The sequence below is a fragment of the Oxyura jamaicensis genome, chromosome 1 (assembly GCF_011077185.1).
Source record: "Oxyura jamaicensis isolate SHBP4307 breed ruddy duck chromosome 1, BPBGC_Ojam_1.0, whole genome shotgun sequence".
NCBI lineage: Eukaryota > Metazoa > Chordata > Aves > Anseriformes > Anatidae > Oxyura > Oxyura jamaicensis.
The window spans coordinates 54,698,852-54,721,110 of NC_048893.1; the positions used below are offsets into that span (position 1 = coordinate 54,698,852).

Sequence of the window (22,259 nt, forward strand, 5' to 3'; positions counted from 1 at the left end):
CAAGGGGAAATTTCATAGCTAAGTAGGAGATCAAACAACATTCTCTGTACTTATATTATTTAGAGCTTTCACAGAATTAAAGAACTTTCTTTACTAGCTCTCCAAGCACTTGAAAAAAGAATATATTAGACTTAACCATGGAAACATCACCCTTTCCTTTCTCAGCTGGGGAAACTAAGTCACCATGAAATTATAGGGCTGGTATTTTTTGAAGTGGGCTGGAATTTCAGGTGCCATCTCTTTGGGACGTTCAGCCTTTGATGCACAAAGGGTAGTTAGACTAGTCACAGTAAGCTATCTGAGGTCCTGTTCCTAGCCTGCACAGTAGAATAATGCATTGCAAAAGGAGAGCATGACATTCCCACATCATTCTTTTGCCTTTTATTTTTCTCCTACAGTAACACAAAGCTTAGCACAGTCCTCTATGCATTAGCAACCATGATTCCAGATGACCAAGTGGTTCTGCCAATGCAAAGGTCCACCTTGTAGACTGAGAAAAGAGTTAGAGGGAGTCACAAAAAGCAATATTGCATTGTGAGGTACCAAAAATGTTGGTACTGTCAAAAGCTAAGACAATCTTTCCCTTCTTTCCCTTGTCTTTTACCCAATAGCAAGTCACATATCTGTAACACTTCACACTGTTGCAATCATTAACCAGCAAGCTCTAGAAACACAGGAAAAAGAAAGGTTAATAGCATAATGACATGGAGCCCTCTCTATTCCCATGCTTCAGCTTCTTAGCCTGTCTCACAGTGCTGTCCATAGACATAGACAGCCATGGGCTGCTGGCTGTCCTTTGAAGGACCGTAGACACTGAGAGCTGCAATAGGCTATGTACTCTACAGTCTCCTAATGTATCCTAATTCCTAATGTATCCTAATCTCCATGTATCCTAATTCCAAAACCTCCTGAAAATTCCCAAGGGTCAACTTCAGCATTTGCCTCCTCATTTCTTGGAAGGGTGGTAATCAAACTCATTAAGGGATCCATTCTTTATCATTACATTAGGACAGAATAATCCAGATCCATTTCATGTAATCATACTCTTCTTGAATGCATTAGATTCTTTCTCTGATAGTATTTAATAGCTGCAAACATAGAGGAAGCAAGAGTTTTTGTTTATTTATATTGGGCAGCAGCATTGGTTACGTGCTAGTGGCCCATTATGCAGGGAGTTGTATAAACAGCATTCACAATAAGCTTGTAGACATTTATTATATCCCTCAGGCGATTGGCATCTTATTCTTTAAGTGGAGGAAATTTGAAGGCAGATCAAATTAATCCATGTTATAATTCATAACTTTAGATAATTCCGATTAACTTGCATATTAAGGAAGTTCCAGAGCATCCCCATGGAAACAGACACTGAATCTACTTGTCTGCATCCATCTCATAAGATGTTCAGAACAGTAGCCAGTACTCCCAGTGTACTCTTTCAGCACCTTGCTCCTGGGGAGCTGCTAGCTCTGGCCTGCGACTCAGCATCTCCATTTGTGCTGCCCGGTGTCTGTACAGGTCTTTTCAGACACTAGAAAATAAAATTTGAGTTTGTATTCCAAAGAATGGGTGCAAATTTCATGAGCATCCTGTACTAAATTGAGATAGATTCTCTCTTATGCCTACTGGAAATTGGAAACCTGTGACAAGTGTGACCTAGCACTACATGACCACACTGTTTAAATCAATATGTTGTCATTTGCTGCTGATCTTTGTTTTCAGTTCCAACGTCTTGTTCTTTTCCAAATCTGTTGTAATCAGTTTCATGGATAAGCTTTCCAAAAGCATCATAACAAATGTCATAAAAAACAAGGAAGAATACTCCATATTGGTGTGGTTCATTTCTTCACATAGAGGATCATAGGATAATAGGATGATTTGGGTTGGAAGGGACCTTAAAGACCACATAATCCCACCCCCCACCCATGATCAGGGACACCTCCCCCCAGCCCAGGCTGCCCAAATCTCATCCAGCCTGGGCTTAAGCACTGCCAGGGACTGGGCATCCACAGCTTCTCTGGGCAGCTTGTGCCAGTGACTCACCACTCAAATGCAGCCCAGGATATGGTTGGCTTTCTGGGCTGCAAGAGCACACTGCTGGCTCATGTCAAGCTTCTTGTCAACCAACACCCCCAGGTCCTTCTCATCAGGGTTCCTCTCAATCCATTTTCCGCCCAACCTGTATTTATACTTGGGATTGCCCCAGCCCAGATGCAGGATCTTGCTCTTGGCCTTGTTGAACCTCTTGAGTTTGTACAGGCCCACCTCCCAAGCCTGTCCAGGTCCCTCTGGATGGCATCCCTTCTCTCCAGCGTGTCGACCACACCACACAGCTTGGTGTCATCGGCAAACTTGTTGAGGGTGCACTCAATCCCACTGTCCATGTCACTGACAAAGATGTTAAACAGTGCCAGTGTCAATACTGACCCCCGAGGAACACCAGTCATTACTGATCTCCACCTGGACATTGCACTGTTGACCACAACTCTTTAAGTGCAACCATCCAGCCAGTTCCCTGCCCACCAAGTGGTCCATCCATCAAATCCATGTCTTTCCATTTTCACGACAAAGATATTGTGGGAGATAGCATAGTACTGTGTTCAGTTTTGGGCCCCTTGCTACAAAAAGGACATCGAGGTGCTCAAACAAGTCCAGAGAAGGGCTACGAAGCTGGTGAGGGGTCTGGAGAACAAGTCTTACGAGGAGCGGCTGAGGGAGCTGGGATTGTTCAACCTGGAGAAGAGGAGGCTCAGGGGTGACCTTATCGCACTCTACAGGTACCTGAAGGGAGGCTGTAGCGAGGTGGGGGTTGGTCTATTCTCCCACGTGCCTGGTGACAGGACGAGGGGGAATGGGCTAAAGTTGTGCCCGGGGAGGTTTAGGTTGGATATTAAGAAGGACTTCTCTACTGAAAGGGTTGTTAGGCATTGGGATAGGCTGCCCAGGGAAGTGGTTGAGTCACCATCCCTTAAGGTCTTTACAAGACATTTAGATGTAGAGCTTACTGATATGTTTTAGTGGAGGACTTGTTACTGTTAGGTCAGAGGTCTGACTCGGTGATCTTGGAGGTCTCTTCCAACCTAGGTGATTCTATGATTGTGTGATTCTGTGATTCTATGAAATGTTTTGCACAAGTCCAGGTAGCTGATGTCAGTTGCTCTTCCCTTATCCACCTATGCTGTAACATGCTAACCATGCCTAAACATATCGTCACAAAGAAACTGAAAAGTCAATCTGTGTGGGATATTTACAACATAGCATCTAGGAGCCCTGGAGGGTACAGTGTGAAGAAATGTGCAATAGTCCTGCACTTTGCATATTGCTGGGTAGAATGAGAGACCAGTTTGGTTGAAGATGAATGTGAAGTAGATTGTGAGTCAGGTCTGGTCTACAAGACAGCAAGTAGGACAGAGAGGCATGTCTTATAGTCAGAATTCAGTCTCTGCCTTCAAAAAACTTACTTAAATAGATCTGTCTCATGGAGCACCCACTGCCGATGGAGAAAATTAGTAAGACCCACTACAACGAAGTAATCATCCATCTACAAAACAGGATTATAATACGAAACAGAGTGAGAATCCCTGCTGTAGAATTAACTGAATTGAATGCAAACCATATTATTTTTATCTACATAAAGCACTTAGTTTTTGTTTGTTTGTGATCCATCTGTATTATATGTAGCAGCAACATGTTATCCAAAGATGGATTAAGTTAAACTTTTTCTCCTCCCAAGTGGCCATTCCTTATGACTAGAAAACAATCCCTAGGTTAAGGAAATTGTATGTAAGATTTACTGCTAACTTTTAGACCATAGTTTTAATTTTTGTGCAAGCTATAATAGATAATGATTCAGTGAGAGAACTGAAATGTACATATAGCGCAAAGAGAAACTTCCATTTAAAGGGGGAAAAACTGTCTCTAAAGACAACTTTTTTTAACAAAGCTTATTGGTCCACATTTAAAAATAGACTGTCAAAGGAAATTTAAACAGCTATAACATTGCAATTATCAGAGTATATAAGTAACAACAGTATGTAAGAGCTCAAGTTGTGCCTATAATCTTGCTTCAGAGATGGTAAAAACAAACAAACAAACAAACAAACAAATGGAGATGCTCTCTTTCTGGAATACAAACTTTTGTGAATTTCTCTTATGGTGTACCTCATTAATGATTTGAGACATTTTAAAATGACCTGGTCAGTTGCTTAAGATAGAGTAAGTTTGGTGTTTTAATATTCTTGTGTAACAACCATTGATCTTTTCTCACATGAACTCCTAGGCCAAACTCCTTCTGTTTCCACCAGGAGAAATAGGGAGGTGGCCAATACTTCTTAGCAGTTATTGAAACAGGAACAATACCTCAGAGGTGAAACAGCAAAGCCATCAGCCAATGCATTACCTCAGCTAGAAAACTGCTTTTGAAATTTGCATTTCTGGTCTTCCAGAGGTGTTTAGGAAATGGAAGGGAGAAAGTAAGAATGCAGTTAGAATGTCCAACTTTACAACTCTTAGACCTTGGGATTTTTTTTTCTCCTAATTCTGACGTTTTAACTATTTCCTTTAGAACTGTTTTTAGCCATGCATTTCTACTAATACTTTAGCAGGGTTCAAGCTGTAATCCAGGATGCTGTTATTCTTGTCCTTTTGTTAAATATTTACCTCTAAATAACTGAAATTTCTGATAGTTCTTTTGCAACAAACTACCCCTCTTTCATGCTCCTCTTTTTTTTTTTTTTTTTCTTTTTTTTTTTTCAATATAGAAACACTATGCACACTTTTTCCTAGCTTGCCTGTTTGATGCCTAGGTCACTTTTGCTGTCAGAATCAGAATCTATTTATTGAATAAAACTGTTTTTTTTTTTTTTTTTTTTTTTTTTTTTTTTTTTTTTTTTCTTCTCAAGATACAGTGAAAAATGTGCAAGAGCTCCCAGTACAGGGATGTTGGTTACTAGGAAACAAAGTCCCCAGAGACCAGAGTAGGAGCACAAGCCTTGGACCACAAAGATTTATTTTGAGGAGGACCCTACAAGGGTCGGAATTAAATTAATAATAGTCTAAAAAAAATGCTTCTGCTGAAGGACAAATTAAGAAACTGAATTGGGTGTGTATAAAACAGTCTTAAAAGAGTCTTCACTTGTCCTGAGAAGATGTTTAATATAATAAATAGACTCTTGAGGTTTCTCTCAAGAAAGAAACTGAAAACATTATTGAATAGAAAAAAAAAATACCTGCAGAAACCACTGAGGGTTTTTCTTTTCCTTGGTAGGAAAAAATACTGCTGCTTAGATCTGTACACAGTCATGACGGGTATGAGACCTCTGTCTCTACAAGGGCTTATACTGGTTAATACCTTCAACCTCAAATGGCGTATTTGAATATGGCTTGAATATGGCTTTGGAATATGATCTTTGTCGATAGTTGTGATTTTCCTCATCTCTGTCAGATAATTTGCAAAATAATACCTTCAGGCTAAAACCCTTTCCAAGAATGGTGAGAGTCTTCTGTAAATTTGTCTAATGTTTGCATTTCATGCCCATTCAAAAAAGGAAATACAAGTCAGGTGGAGTCAAGAAAATGAGAATTATAGGAAATAGTTTATGGAGAGACTGTGAGACAGCTCAGAGGAACACGGGAAAGACCCACAGCCAGGCCTTGGACATAATGGAAAGGGATCCCAGGAATCAGGAAAGACTGCAGAATCAGCTACAAATCAGGTGTTACTGCACAGGTTGAAACCAAGCATTGAAGCAGGTGTCTGACTGCAAAAACACAGTGATCACAGGAACACTGTGTATAAGCATTGTTCCTACACTATTTTTACTCAGTTAACAAGTTAATAGTTTTAGTTAATAGCCAAAAAATATCCAGCTTCACTGAGTTTAAGAACTTTTAAATCTTCTTTGGATGGCTTCCTATGAGAAGAACTAGACACCATCATACCTACCTGACTAGGAGTCCTGTCACAATTATGTGTTTGAGATATATTATCCAAAGGTGTTTTTTGTTTGCTTTGTTTTTTGTTTGTCTCCCAGATTGTTCCATGGATCTTCTATGAGAAAGCCCATAACACCCAGTAAGGCTCTATTGGTTAAAATTCCTCAGTGTGACCTGGAAAATAAACTATGTAAGAAGTAAACCAGCCAGGAGTTAATGAAGACAAATTTCATCCAAATCATTTACAGTACTGAAGCAAGGCACAAAGTATCGATGTTTCAGTGGTACTTATTTTAGGGAGGGAATTGCAGGGTAAAGGCTTCTGTTTCAGCCTCCTGTAGATTCAACCATCCATCATCCAAAGGCATATTGTAGGTCCCAAAGTGATTTGAAGAAGATGAAGAGTCCTATGCTCAAGAGCCATGAATACCACTGCAGGAGTAAGAAAATCCCTGTTGGGACATTTCTAGAGGGACTGTCAGTTGATATAACCTTTTATATCTGGTCTGCAAGGACCATGTAAGCAAAGTATTGCCTCTGGCTATTTGTCTTAGATATGATCAGTGTGTGTGGGATTCTCTCATGTTTCAAAACAGAGAAAGGAGGTAACTGCATGAGCCAGCTGGAGCCTGGCCCTACGAAGTTGATGCCAGGCAGTTTGAAACAAACACTAGTCTTTCCCACCCAGCAGTTTGAAGTGCTAAATACATCAAAGGCGGGCAGCCAGAAGCATTCATGCAGATATGCACATATGATGTGCTAGATACCAGAAGAGGAGCTACTCTTAATCTTGACAAGTTTTTCTGAGGTGAATAGAAGAATAGCAAGCTCTCTTACACTTTGTTTCAAAAAAATATAAAGAAGGTAGTGGGGAAAAAAAAGTAAGAAAGCAAAGATACCTTCTAGGTCTTTTAGCACCAAGATAATAGTTCTAAAAATGTTCAAGGCCTTCTGAATTGGTAATAGAATCTTGAAACTCAAAGACCTAGGAAGGCCTCATACACACCTTAGTGTGTAAAAGGCTGAAATGCCTCTAGACAAACAAGAACTACTCCCAGACTGACCTCAAAGGAGAATGTCTGGAATCTATTTAATTCATTCATTTTCAAGTTTGAATTTGAGGTTGAGGATTGCAAATTTGGAGAGAGCAAAATTATCTCATTTGAATTTTGCTCATGACTTGACCCTGCTAAATAACTCTTAGGACAGTAAATCAATAACAACAACCTAAAAGAATCGTCTTTTGAACTGTCTAAAGATCCAAACAAAGACATGTCATGTTTCACATCAACTCGTTCACAGCAAATCACTGTGAAATAGCTGGCACTAAAATTGCTAAACGTGGTTGATCTAATGTAAGCCTGAGAGAAATCCAGGAGCAGTGGCTGATCCATAGTTCAGACCACCAAAATGGAATGGTACCTCTTAGTGGATGCTTGGTCCTGTAGAACTGGAAGAGATCCTTTTAAATAATTTTGGAAGCTTGAACTGCTCCCTATGAACGGCTATGTATTCATCTGCTTGGCAGGACATGTGAATGTGAAAGAAAAATCTTCTTAGGTTAAAATACAAAGGAAGAACAAGGAAAGGCTGTACCAGCTTGTTCTTGTGACAGCTCATTTCAGTTGACTCTCATGGTTAGTGTCCTTTGAGCAGCATGTTGGCTGGTCTCTGTGAAGGTCTGGCATTTTTACGGTGCACTCACTCCTGTATCCTGTGGGACATGGAGAAAATAGAAGGAAGGTGAGAAGACTCATGGGTGAAGATGAAGACAGTTTAATAGGTGAAGCAAAAGCTGCATGTACAAGCAAAGCAAAGGAAGAATGTATTCATTACTTCCCATCATCAGGCAAATGTTTAGCTACTTCCTGGAAAGCAGGAGCTTCAGCATGCTAATGCTTGGGAAGACAAATACCGTATGAACATTCTCCCCTTCCTCTTTTCCTTGAGCTTTTATTGCTGAGTACAATGTCATACGGCATGGAACAGTCCTTTGTTAGGTTGGGTCAGATGCCCTGCCTGTGTCTCCTCCCAGTTTATTGCCCACACCATCTACTGCAGGGGACAGAGTGAGAAAAATACAAAGCCTTGTTGCTGTGCATGAGAGCAAATTCAGTGCCACGGTAGCAGGTGAAGTTTGGAAATTGCAAGAATTTTACATCAAAGTCTTACTGACCTTGTCAGTCACCTGATTTGGCTTCCCAGGAGGAATCAGAGCAAGGTGGCATGAGTCCAAGAACAAACTACTTTTGAAACTTTCTCTCCTCAAGTCAAGGACAAGTTGCCAGATTGTTCAGCTGGAGGTGTCTGCTGTACTGCACAGACATTTGACATTTCATCAAGTGTAGGAAAAGTAAAACGGAGCATATTTTATCTAATGCACTAATTTCTTTGGCTTGATTTTAGTTTCCTTTTTCCTACTTCATCTATCTTCTCTGCACCCAGGCTATTTATATCTTTATTACTTTGCTACTTCCCTTTCATGGGATGCTCCTGCTGCTTAAATAGGCTACTCAGAAGTCCACCAGAAGTTGTCAGTTCTGGTGGATAGACCATCAGGGAATTTCTTACTACAGTCCCATGGAAACTTTCCCATATAGAGTTTATGAATAGCCTGAGTGACTCCCTCAGCATTACTGTCCCTATCAACTATCTATGGACAATGAAGTGGCTTCTCCCTCTTGGCTTTCCCTTAACACACCAGCAAAACCTTGGCTTAGTTCTTTAAACCTAGCCTTTCTCTGCAACATTATTTTTTCTTATGTACCCAAGATGGTCCCAGGAAAACTCCACAGGCCCTCAAGACCTACGACAGCTCCCTATCAGTTTTACCTAAGCTCCGGTGTTAATGACAATACTGTTATTTAATTTGCAAGAAAAACTTTGATGAGCCTTGAAGAAGCTGCCACTTATCATTAGAAGGACGGACTATTTTGGAAGAAGAGACTGAAGACAGTTTATAATTAATTTATAGGAGTTCAAAGGGAGTGATCTTAAAAGAATGAACAAGCATAAAATCCAAGCAAATATTCTGACACTGAGATGGAAGCTAGGCATAAATAAATGACCAAAAAACATTTAAGTTAATTATATGTGACCAAGGCCTAAAAACAAGAGAAATTGACCCATTTAAAGTAGTTGACAGGAACCTCATGGCTTTTCAACATGCTCTGTATTCCTCCTCTAGATTTTTAAAAGGCGTCTGGGCTGCTCACTTCCTAAGTCATCATAATTGTTCATGCATATATCCTGCCCTGTAGCAAATGTGAGTTAATATGAGATCTTTCAGCCATCATGCACTAAGGCATGGCTAAACTTACCTTTAATTTGCTGCCGCTAGCTACACACACAGATCATGGCAAAGGATCATCTAATGCTATTACCTTGTTCATGAAACTGAACCTTATACCCAGGCACTTAGAAATACAGACAAGCAGACAACTGTCAGTAGTCATTTGTAACTACTTTTTCAGGGATAATGATGAGAAAGAGAAGTCAGATGTCACTGTAGTAAAGTCTCAAGTGAGGTTTAGATAAATCATCAGAAATGGATCAAAACTATGTGTTTCAAAATGACCAGTTTACAGGTACCTGAACCTGTGAAACTCATTGTCAGTTCCCAGACTTAAAAGTACTTTGACCTTTGAAAAAAGGTTGCTGATTATTCCAGGGGGCTCCAAACCTCCCAAATAATAGATCACTACAATCTCCTCCTGTATCCTCAACAGTCATGCAAAGAAAAGGCAAAGGTTTTGACAATGTTACCTGGGTGACTGTTTTCTGAAGTGTATGAGCTTCTAGTGAGTCCAGAACAGGATAAGGCATTGGCCCCTCAGCCCTCTTACAGGCTAATAAACCTGCATCATTAAACAGTGATAGACTGATCACACCATGAAGATTGCTTTAAACTCTGCCTGGTGAGACCATTAGCAAACACCAGCTGAGTCCTTAAGATGTACCATTACTTTCTCCTACGAAGGAGCAGACATGGATGATGCTCTGCCAAGTAGGGTCCAGTCCTGTCTGATTGCTATCCTGATTGCTATATCTTGGATATATGGATATATATCTCTGTCTGATTGCTATATCTTGGACACTACCTAGGCAAGGCTGAAGGATGTTTTGCACAAGCCCATAATTGCAGAATAGCCCTTCTAAGCACTTATTCATGCTGCTTTACTTGCTATGCTAGTTCTGCTCCAGGAAAGTGTGATGTTTTGGTGGGACAGATCTGAGATAACAAGTATGCAGTTGTTCATTATTTGATACAAGGCATGAGGAATACAGCTGCCCTGTGTATTCCCAATCAGTGGCTGTCGCGAGGGCCTTCTGATTGCTGCAGGATGGCAGAGAAGCCCTTTAAATTTACACTTATGAGGAGTTGGCAGTCCCCACACACTGTTTAATGACTAGAAAAGAGGTCATTATTGACTTCACCTTCCTTCGCAATCTGCTCCTTGCCTCCAAGACATAGTTATGCAGAGGGGGCCCCTCTCTCCAGGGTGAAAATCTGTAGGGACAGGCTGTAAGCACATACATCATCAAGTAAGCATAACATGACATGGAGAACCATTTCTCCTCCAAGAAAAAACTCTGTGTGTTTGTGTGTTGGTTCCAAGAAGAACACATCTGAAATGGACAACCTCTTCTGCTCCATAAGTCTATGCAGGAGAGGCCATAAACTTTCATTTCCTTAGCAACCCCATCTTTCTGATGGCAACAATGAATCACTAAGGAAATTGATCTCCTAAGCATTGTCCTTTTGCACATGTTAATCATTCTCCATCAGTCCTTTTGATGCTTATTTCAGCCAGCAATCCTAACCAGGGCTCAGGTGCTGCTTCAAATATAGTTAGGAAGTTTTCAACAAGGGCAAAGACTCTGGCAAGTGATTTATTTTTCTTCATGATCTATTTTCACCTAAGCCTTACTACAAGTGCAGCCTACATACACAACTATGAGACAATGGTTCAAACCTCCTCAGCTGACTTAAATGGCAGAAGGGCTTATTGCTGACCATTACAGGGGGACTTTTGAGGGCCACTGGAGTTTGAGAAATCTTCAGATTGCAACGCTGTTGTTTTGTTCTGCATGGCTATCTCCCGCTGCAAAAGAGACAAGAAGGCTCACATGCAAGAAAACAACACAAACCACATTTCCCACAGGATTAAAGCAAAACATAGCTGTTTTCCCGGAGATCCCATTTGCTCAGTCCTAAAAGGTGCCAAGATAACTAAGAAGGGTTCTTCAGGTGGCAGTTCCTCAGATATATCAGAGAGCATGAATAGTAAACTGGATAGTTGTCACTGGGGTCCCCTCAGTTAAGAACATGTTTGCCTGGGACCTTGGAGCTCAGTGGGAACTCCAAGGAGTGCTGCAACAGGAACAACAGCTGTAGACTCTGTCTCTTTTTTGGAAATGGGAATGAGTTGATACAGCTTTAAAGGAAGGCACCCTCCAAGCAGTGTCATTTTTCATCATTTATGAGGACACGTTTAGAACAGGTGCTCAAACAGCTTTGAGATTGCCTCTCTAATTTTCAAGTGACTTAGAGGAGGCACAAACTCAGTCTACTTCAGAGCAATTTTAACTTCTTTCAAACTTCTTTCCCAGTATCCCTTGCCCAAATTACTTGGGACAAACCAGTCAGAAACAGTTTATGTGTTTATTTTAGTGAAAATATATTGCTTTGTCCAGTCTCTGGAGGATCCTAATGCTTTGTGACAATTACACTGAAAAATTGAAAATTTTCATTTTTGTTTTCTTATGAAAGAAGCATATGCATTTGTAGAAAAATGACTTTGAAGAAATGCAGTCTTGGTATTGTAGTCTGCCAGCCTTAGTATAACATTACTGTACAGATTTCACTTATTTAAATCCTCTCCCAAAAGCATCAAGGTAAATAAGGGTTCATCAGTTTCAAGTGTTTCTTCTACATCTGCAAGAGCAAGTCATTCCTGTGTGCTTACTTAGGACAAAAATAATCTAAAGCAATTCATTTCTCTGAATTTCATCTCTTCTCCAGACTCTATCACCAAAGATTGAGATCAACTGCATGAAAGAATTTAAAGGATGCAATCAGTCCCCTTTTCTGAAGGACACTATATAGCAATGGCCCAAATAACAACAGTTTCATCTTATACAATTACAAGGCAAAACCCATACAAAGCTGCATACCTGGTAATTGGAGCATGGCACAAACAGAAACTTTTTTTTTTTTTTTTTTTTTTTTTTTTCTGACTGCTAAAGAATAACCTTATATATCAGCACAAGGCCAGTGAAGTCAAGGAAAGTACACTGATTTATACTGGCTGAGAAACCAGTCTTGGTGCAAACTTTAAAAATACGCGAAGCTTTTAAGCACTGATACAATGCTTTTTATGCTTTAGGTAGATTGCCTCTTCAGTATCAGTGAGCCCTAACCAATATAACTACTGGATCTTTTACTTCATGAAAACAGGCTTATGCCTGTGCTGTGGTACAAAGCTAATTTAGAAGCAAACGATATGTCTAACTTGAATGGGGAATCATTTAAACACAATGAAAAAGTTATGGGATCTTCAGTCTGCCTAAATCATCCATGTTGGGAACAAGGCCAGGGGAAAGAGCTGAGCCACCTTTGTACTAAAGGATCCCTTGGCTGCTGGGGAGATAGTCACAAGAGTTTTGCTGAGCAGGATAAAGACTAAGTAGAGCTCCAGAGATGATCAAAACTACAGGAGTGCTTTTCATTTCAATTTCCTAATGACAGAGAAATAAGGTTTCACAAATATTTTAAAACAGAGGAGGCTGGCAGTGGCTTCAGTGTGTCATCAAGCCTGCCACATAGAGGGACAACCTACACCAAGTGAGGGCATCTGCCACACAGCAGCTATGCAATGCTTTGCTCACTGAACCACGTCTGTGCTTCAGAAGAAGGGACTGCATTAAAAAAAGGCAGCAGCATCAATTCTACATCAATACAGGACTCTCCAGAAGAGGACAAGTTCTATTAAAGGAAATTCAGGATTTTTTTTTGGAACAAGCAAGAAGATCTGGTCCGAAGAGCCTAAATTTTCAGTAAAACATCAGAGTAAAACTAGTATTTGGCAAGAAAAATGCACCCTGTACCTTAGCTGTTTGTTAATTAACCAAGCTTTTTACTTTAGGGAATAAAATATTGCCCTTTGCTGTTTGCAGCACTTTCTGCTAACCCAGTCTCTTTGTATATCCTGAACCTGTTGAGCAACCAACGCTTTAAATTGACTGCTAATTCTGTGTTGGTCAAATTAATTTTGAAACCAGATTAATTAAAGCAGATGAAGCTTTGTTTATCCATTATTCATGAAGCTCATTGGAACAGGAGAGAGTGCATTAGCTTTATTTAGGATATTACTTTGCTTTAATGAACTCCTTTTTTTTTTGCCTCTTAATGCTCCTTTTGAGAAAGAGCTCAGCTTTGTGTTGTTGGCATTTTTTTTAATTATTTTTTTATTTTTTTACTTTGGTGGTCTAGTGCAAACAATGCAATTAGCAGATTTTGTTGCTCAAAAAAAGCTGCAGCTGACAATCTCCAGCAGTGACTACCTCTCGCCATAATTCAGGAGAGGGGGAAAAGAGCACATGTGCACACTGAGCAAGGATCTCCTATTCATCCTGCCCTGCTGCCTTTAGGGGCTGCAGGGAGGGGTGAGTGTGCTCACACAGCATCAGAGCCAGAAAATCCACAGACAATCAGAAGAGGCTCCTGGATAAATAAACTAGAACCACCTAACTGCAAGCATTTCAGCATCAGCACAGATGATGCAGTGAAGAATTATTTTCCCCACAGATCAGTGATTTATAAAAGCCAACCTAGACATTAGGGAGTGTGACGTATGGGTTAGAAAATATTACTGGAGCTATTACAGTGCTATATGCACAAATGGTGTATCCCCCTGGATGTGGTTTAGTTCTAGTAGCCCTGTCTAAAATGATGTGTTGAACCCTGAGATACTACTTGTCTCAAAAATGAATGGCATTTATGTGCAAGTGGTAGACTGGGACTCCTTGGAGTAAAGAAAACAAAAATAGAGCTTTGCTCAAAACTTGCAGTAAGATTGGATTTGTAAATAAAATTAGCTAAGCAAACATAATTTTAAACAAAGGAAAGGTTGTCTTCACTAAGTAGGTTAGACGAAATTAAACAAAATACCAAGATGCCAATTAAACAAGTTACAAAGGCAGGTTTGTATACAAAGATAAAAAGATAGTTTGCAAATTTGGAAAGCAAAACATTTACCACTGCAAAACAGAAAAAAAAGAGTGGCAGAACTCACTGCTCCAGGATATTAATGAAAAATGATTAAATTAAAGAAAGGTTACCCCTATGACTTAGAAAAATGCCCAGGTACAACAGAGAGAACACAGTAAGGGATCTGAATTTATATTTCAGGTTGTGAAGCAACAACAAAAACTAAGATGAAGCTCTTGTAGAAAAAAAAATATTTATTTCCCCCTTATGTATCATGCCTGAAGAACGTGATAATAGCCACTGAAAAACAAACAAACAAACAAAAACAACAACAGGATAATAAATCACCTATAGCAATTTCTTGACTCTCTAAACAGTGTTATCTGAAAGTCTCATATATTTATGCTCATAATCCACTTATGGATGTGGGAAACTTATTTATGTTCTAAAAATGAGGAACTGAGGCAAAGAGAAACAAAAGCTGTTATGTCCAGAACTGTTTAGGCACTTATCTGCTGTGGTTTCACACAAAGCCTATGAGAATAAGGAGCTGATCTTTGTGTCCAAGGTCTATCCCTCTAGTCACTGCTTTGTGCTCTTTTTAAGATTAGGTGGTCCAAATTGGCTATTATAACATTTTTTGTGTGCCTATCAACAAGGAAAGTATTTTTTTTTTCCACTTGCTTCTGAAGAGAGGGATGGTTGCTAAGCAAAAGAGTACCCAGCAAGGGAAATGTGAAGTGGTTAGATAGATCAAGGCAAGAAGCTGGAATGATGAAGTGAGAACTTATGTTCCTTTATTCACAGCACTTTTATTAGTGCTGTATTTTTAGATAGCTGAAGTGTTGTTGTAACATCACAACAGCAAGTACCAGGACCTGGAGAAGAGGCAGGGAAGGACAAAAGGCTGTAAAGTACTGAAGAGGAGGGATAAAACTTGCACTAAAGCTGCTAGATAGACTTGTGGATGTTGAAGACTAAACCTCGTTTAATGAGGCCATATATCTGCTTTAGTTATTGTTATGGTCAATGTTATCCAATAAACTTCTATTAAGTAGATTAGTACTAGAGGGTATACTTCCTGTTTATGTGCTGGTAATTACCACATCTTGAGCTAAATAAACTTGGAACCTGAAAGGCCGACATTTTTGCAGGAAATAAATTCCTTTAGCCTTGTTTTTTTTAGTGGATGAGGCAAATCCGAGCTAAACCAGGAACACCAGAGTAAACATACAAAGATGCATCAGGGCTCTGCTCTCTCTCAACCAATATCCAGACATTGGTACAAAAAAGATGGACTCAAGTTACCTTTGGCATCTACACAACAGTTTAATTTAGGAAGTCTTTTGCCCTCCCCTCTGCACAAGTTGCAATATATATATATATTATATTTTATTATTATTATTTTTAATCTGACAGAATAGGATTTAAAGAGCTCAGCCCTCAGCTCAGCTCCCTTTGTCTGTCCCTTCATGGACACTAGAAGGGGTGATGAGGCTGATGCCTATTTGACTGCCCAGTGCAGGACTGATTTTAATGAGTTTTAAAGCTAGCTGAAAAGAATTAATATTGACAGGACTCAGAGCTACTATGTAGGTTCAATAGAAGTAGGCCAAAGCACTGACTAAAAGGCCTAAATTTCATCCATCTCTTGGCCCATTTTGGTCAAACCATATAGTATCACCTAAGAGCAGGGTGAAACTTCAGGTAAAGTGTTGACTTTTCTCAAATCGAGAGGAATTTCTCAGCTGCTTTTAATGGATGTGAGGGTTAATTCTGTGTGTCTGCTTGGGAGAATTACAATTAAGCAGTGGAAGGTCTGGTTGTCACGGCCAGTCTGCGAGTCCAGAATAAACAGATTTTTCACAATAGTTAAAAGTAACTGCACTGTTTCTATGTAAATCCCTTCACTTGGATTGGCTAATGGCTGTAAATAGCCAATTAGGCCGCATATGTTGGCAGATTAATAAATGGCCATTTCACTGTGGCTAAGCTGCATAGCAGTCTGCAGTGTGGCCCACTGAGAGCATTCCACCACTGCTGACTTTAATTGTTATTAGTTTGCATTATATGTTAAATAGGGGAATATTTTAATGTAATAGCTATAAGCACTAAAGCTGAGTGAATAATTCATAGCAAATTATTTATTCAATAAATTTAACCTCCTTTACTCTTAATTTTTTCAGGAACAAGTTTATTTTCTCAAAAGAGTGATTATTATCCAGAATTAGTTTCTAATCAGTTTATCAGTGTTACTTGCTCTGCAGATCCTCTGGGTAGAGACTATTTTTGACTAAACCAGTAAGCTATATGGTACCGTTGTCTCCCCTGGTAAGATGTGTGTTAGCCTTCAGCACAAATTTCTGTTGGAGATGTAGGTTTAAGCCAAACTGATTCTGCTCCTTCTGTTTCCCATGATGTGGGGGGGATGATGCCACAATACTTCTGCCTTGTCTGGGGACTAGCTTTGAACACTAAAGTGTTCAAAGAGGTTCTGGCAAGTTCAGCACTGAGGATTTCTATGTTACTGTGAATAAACCCTGCACCTTTCAGAAAGTGGGCAGAGAACATAAGAGATGCAGGATGGATTGCTTCAAAATCCAGAACTGTTATGAAAAAAAATGCTTACTGATAAATGGTATCTGTCTCACTAAATGCCAGAAGACCACCAAACACATTTTTTGTTTGTTTGTTTGTTCATTTTTGTTTTTTTTTTTTTTTTTTTAATAATTTCTTTTTTTTTTCTTCTTTATTTTTTTACAGTTAACAGCTAGAGGAAAGCAGTTTGTTGAGCAGAGCCAACAAACAGGAGCAAACAATCCCCCCCTCCTACATGTAGCTGTAGAGCTGCTCTCTGTGCACCTCTCCTGACTCTGCACTTCAGGGTTAAGAGGATTACTCTTTACCCTCAGCTGGCTTCTCCCAAGCCTGTTTGTGCCATTGCTTTGGTAGTTTTGTTGCAGCCCTTCGTGCCTCAGATATGTACCTTGCACTAGGTGTCTGCCTCGGGTATTTACACTTGTACATGACATCTAATAAAAGCACAGCTCATCAATGACCCTTGGTGGTTAATAACCCTTGCAATTTCTTAGCAATTTGCACTGCGCCCTTGCCATCCCCCAGGTTTCCCAGGGGCTGCTCCTGCTCCTCTTGGTGAGGTGCCCTCTGCCTGAAGGGCTCTGTCTCAGAGCAGCCTCTCTGTTACTCGCAGATCTGCAGGGCAGCACCACGTCCCTCATCTTCCCAACTGCTGAGTGGCCATCAGCATAATCTCTTCTTCATCAGCACAGAGGGGGTCAACTGTTTACCAAAGATCAAGTGGGAAAGCAAATAGTTTGGGTAAGCTCGGCTGACAGTCAAATACAGCTTTATTTAGTAGGATTTGTTTCATACAAATGGCTTCCCAAGGTACTTATCAAAGTTAAATAATACATAATAGCAGAGGGAGAGAGAAATTAAGAGGCACAGGGATGGGAGCAGAGATGTTTTCAAATGAGATTTGAAAGTAGATGGAGAGGCAGTGAGGCAGAAAGAAACAACAGAAAAAAAGACTCTGTTCCAGATGGTGGGAGATACGAGGGGAAGAAGCTTTTGCAACAACCGTGGTTTGAACATAATTAGGCGCAGAGAGATGACCAGTGCCATTTGGAGAGAAAAATAGGAAGAGGAAAAGGAGAGGGACTGGGAAAAGGTCACAGAAAGCAAATAAAGAAATGACATGGGAGCTGTGGGAGTTTCTTCCATAAATGTCATGGCAGTGATTTGGAAAGCCAGTGCCCCAGCAAAAAGACTGGTGTGTTCAGCATGGCTGGAGGATGTTGACATGGAGAATTCAAGCAGAAGGAAAAGTCAGGTATTGCTGTATCTGTAGGAAAAATTATTCCAAACAGCTGCATCTGCTTAGCCTCTTGCAATGGATTCAGACCCCAAAGTTCATATCCAAGTAGGTTTGTATGTAAGCTGTTGCCTTCCCCAATCCCTCCTGCCAGACTTCATTTTTCTCCTTCCTGGGTTGCAAGAAGCAATTCCATTGAGAGGTTGCTGCATGTTCTTTAGACCAAACTAATTTCTTTTTATTTTTTTATTATTTTTTAAAATCCAATAACCTATGAGAAGGATCCAAGGTGCTGCTAGAGATACAGTGGATTATAGTGGCAGTCAAAGGAACGAGTTGTATTTCTATTTTCTATGACCTGAAGTTTTCTCAATTTTTCTGGGTAGAAGAAATATCAGTTCAAGGCACACTTCTCTAATATCAGCATGCAAAAGCAAATAATGCAGGAAGACAGTCTGGTGACCAGGCTGCTTCTGTCTGAAAATGCGATGTGGACCAACCTCTCTCTCTCTCTTTTTTTTTTTTTTTTTTTTTTTTTTTTAGTACAGAATTCCTGGTAAAGGAATAATCTTGTATACAGAGATTACCAGAACAACTTACACATATTCTTTTCTTTTTCATAGGTGTATGGACTTCTAGAGATATTAATATTTAGGACAAGTCATTTTTATGTTAATTTATCTATCCAAAATCTACCTCGCTATTTCTGTCAGTCTCCTGGTCTACAGTGTTATCATATAATATGCAAGAACTAACAAGAACATTTATTTATTTATTTATTTATTTATTTATTTATTTATTGTTCTACTTTGAGATGCTCCCAGCTGATCTCAGGTGCTTTAGCTGGTATTGGACAATGTCTTCCCAAGCCACATCACCTGCCACTTTGTTAGGGAGAAGCACAAACCATAGAGAATGGAGAAGGGTTCACTTAACTCAGTGTGGTTAAAACCTCTCTATTCTTAGATTGTTTTAGTGGTGATCAGACTGCCAGCATCCCTGCTCAGGGCAAGTGTATGAATGTCATGCGTTAAAGGGAAACATATGAGAAATCCTTTTGTCCTCAGATCCTTGTTAAAAGAGGAATTTTCTCTCTCTTTTTGAATGGCTGTGATTCTGGCATTAAAAAAAAAAAAAAAAGGCAAAAAAAATAAAGCAATACTCCTGGTGCAAAATACTTATGTGCCAATAAGCCAATTTCTGTAATTATGAGGACAGCACACTTTGCTAGTAGGTATTCATATTTTATTCAAAATTTTTACTAAACAGCTTGCATTATGATTACCTGATTAAACAGCATCAACAAAAAACCTGTTTCCTTATTCAACAAAGCTGTTATTCAAGTTAAGAAAAAGTTGTGCAGTTTGACTTTTATACCAGTAACATTCCACAACAAAAAGTGGCACCTGGAAACTGGCAAATTACTTCCCTGTACGTCCATGACAGCAGAAGCTACCCACAGAAAAGGTGAGTTGTGTTGGATAGATGAAAGTCTTGTCTTGTAAATTTTTGCAAGTTTATTCTTGTTGGCCATTCTTGTGCTGTTGGAATGTTTCCTTAGTCATGGTCTTGTCAACTTCAGTGACACCGGGAGGTGATGCAAGGTCAAGCTGAAATTTGATTATCTGCTTATTCATTGTGTCATGAATATCTCTATAGCATTTTGTCACACAGCTCCTGGTAGCTCAGGACACTCTTGGGTTAGGGGTCAGTGTTATAAAAGTATTTGCCATGGCCTCAGAGGCACTTCACTACTTGTGTTACTGAAGAACTGGAGAGAGGAGGATAGGGCAGAGTCTCAGTCCTGGGTGAGAAGCAGGTGAACCAGGAGTGACAGATGAGACACACAATGAAGAAAACATTGGACAAGACACAACTAACACATTCCCAGAGGGTTCCTCAAAGCCTCTGCAACACGGACACATGGCACGGCATGACACAGCAGAGAAATTCATGTATTTTCAAAGAGTAGTTTAAACAGAGTATTACTGGACTGTGTGGCACTTTCAGGGATGGATATTTGTTCAACAGGACTGCTGTCCTGCTCAGTAAGGGGCAAACATTGTATCCTCATGGCATTACATAGGCAAACCTCAAATGGGAAGAAAAGGACAGGTAGTCCCACTGGATTACAATAAGGAGAAGAAATGGGACATGCACCTTTCCCTTCCCCCCCCCCCCCCTTTTTTTTAGTAATTAGTAATTAGTACCTGGTTTGCTGACTTTATTTTTTAACCTTCCTGTCACCAGCTGATCCCATCTCCTTTGGACCCATGAAGTCTTTTTGTAGCATGATTCAGCCATGAGTGCTATCTCTGAGCTTTTCTTTGTCCTTCCAATGGTAAGAGAGAATCAAGAGCTTTGTCATTTATCTCTGTTTGTATGTTTTGCCACTGCTTTATTTTGCTTCAGTCAAAATCCTCCTTAAAACTACAAGCACCACTGCCTTTCCATTTAGGTGCAGGAGGCAGCAGCTGCCTGGCCCTGGGCACAATTACACTCCAATAGCTGAGGATGGGAGTCAGTGGCAACCTCATTTCCCCCTCAGACTTCATAAGGAAAAATTCATTTAGCATCGCAGCATGGAGGGCTCTGCATAGCCTCCCCTTTCCCCATGAAGAAAGAAGCATTTGAAATGGCAGCAGGCAGAATATGCAGATTCATTTCAGTTGTTTCCTCCTTTTGTTGCTGCTGAGTTTTTCCAGCGCACTCTGCAAACAAATTATCCCCCCCTGTCTGTGTGTACTCCCACCACACTCAGGTGGCTAGCACAGAAAGAGACACCCATTTTGTTCTGTTTGTTAAGCACTTGTTTTCCTTTTTTTTTCTTTTTTTTTTTTTCTTTTTGTCTTTTCTTTTCTAGGAGGGACTGTGTAATCAGGGGACTGGTGCTGTGTGAATGAGCTAATCAGCTTCCTGCTCTCCAGAGAACACGTTGTTCAGTGATCACCAACAGCCAGAGAAACCAACCAAGTCTGATGCATCAAACTGCTTCAAATTAAAGATCCAAGTAGATTGTTCCATCATCTGTTCAAAATGTATGGCTTGCTGAAACATAGTCTTCCAACCAAACCTAGCTGTCAATCAAGCGGTAAAGTAATATAGTAGGACTTTTTGACCACACTAACCACAGAAGCTCAGATGCCTTCATGGCACCCTATATGCTCACTGGGGCTTGGGATTCTCCCAAGACATCTGCGTAACAGCTGCCACTACCATTGGCTGCATTTGTTATTACATTTGCTGTAGCTGCTTGGTTTATAGGTCCCTTTTGCCCCAAGCTAAGTGCTTCATACTGCCCTCCTTTCCAGAATGGGGAGAAGTACTTTTTTTTTTTTTTTTTTTTCTTTTTCATTTGTGTGTGTTTCTGGGATGGAATGTCAATCTTCTACAACTGCAGAGACATCTTCTACTCTCACTCACATTTGGGACAGATGTTTGCTGTAGTGAATATGCACGACATCTTTATGAAACATTTTTATGAAACATCTTTATGAAACATTTATGTCAAGGATCCCATATCATGCTAAGCTTCTTGTACTACATCTGTCATTAAAAGTATCTTTGCAACATACTTTGATAGAAGTTTAAAAAATATAATGCCTGGATTTTTAGAAACCAAAATTTACCATGTAATAGTCCACAGTATCAAGTGCACTTTTGTAATCTGAAAATTAAATACATGTCTTTTTCAGCTTTTTCAATAGCATATTATTTTGACATGTTTTTCTAACACCTTACCTTGTTGGAAATAAACAGAAGTCATGTATTTATGTATATGATAAACAGAATAAAATTAAACTACATGGCAGTACTGTACTTCAGTGAAAACTATATAAGCTCATGCTCCTGAACAATGGTTCCCCATCAAATTATTAGAATAGGTATACCACGTTAGGCAGAACAAACCAGGATCCTCTTCCATCTCTTGCCATCCCAAAAAGTGGACTGAACAATGCTGCATGGAGTGTACCAAGAAGATAGTGCTTATCATCTCTGGGGCATGCCAAAAACCACCCCTCCAGCCTGAACTGACAGAGGACAACTCTTTTGAGAATGGTGGAGCCTTCTGCTAGTATCAAGTGGGCGCTTGAGCTGATGCTCTTATTTCTGCAAATGTGAAGAACTTTAGCTGGAGGGATTTGGGCAGCACCCTCTGCAAAGAGAAAAGAATGAAGGATAGGGAAAGAAAGTGGGCTTTGCTGAACATACTGTGTGACCAATATGAAGATATCTGAGACTGGGACCATTGCCAGCTGGGCCTGAGCCTGCTGTCTGGAT

General features: G+C 40.0%; 1 long non-coding RNA gene across 1 annotated transcript in view; it reads left to right on the top strand.

Moving 5' to 3' along the window:
• The window catches only part of LOC118172915, an 82,331-nt gene extending 60,897 nt beyond the window's left edge, over positions 1–21,434 (top strand). The window contains exon 3 of the long non-coding RNA XR_004754044.1: positions 20,842–21,434. This is a non-coding gene — a long non-coding RNA (uncharacterized LOC118172915). The remainder of the gene's footprint in view (positions 1–20,841) is intronic.
• Positions 21,435–22,259: the final 825 nt, after the last annotated feature.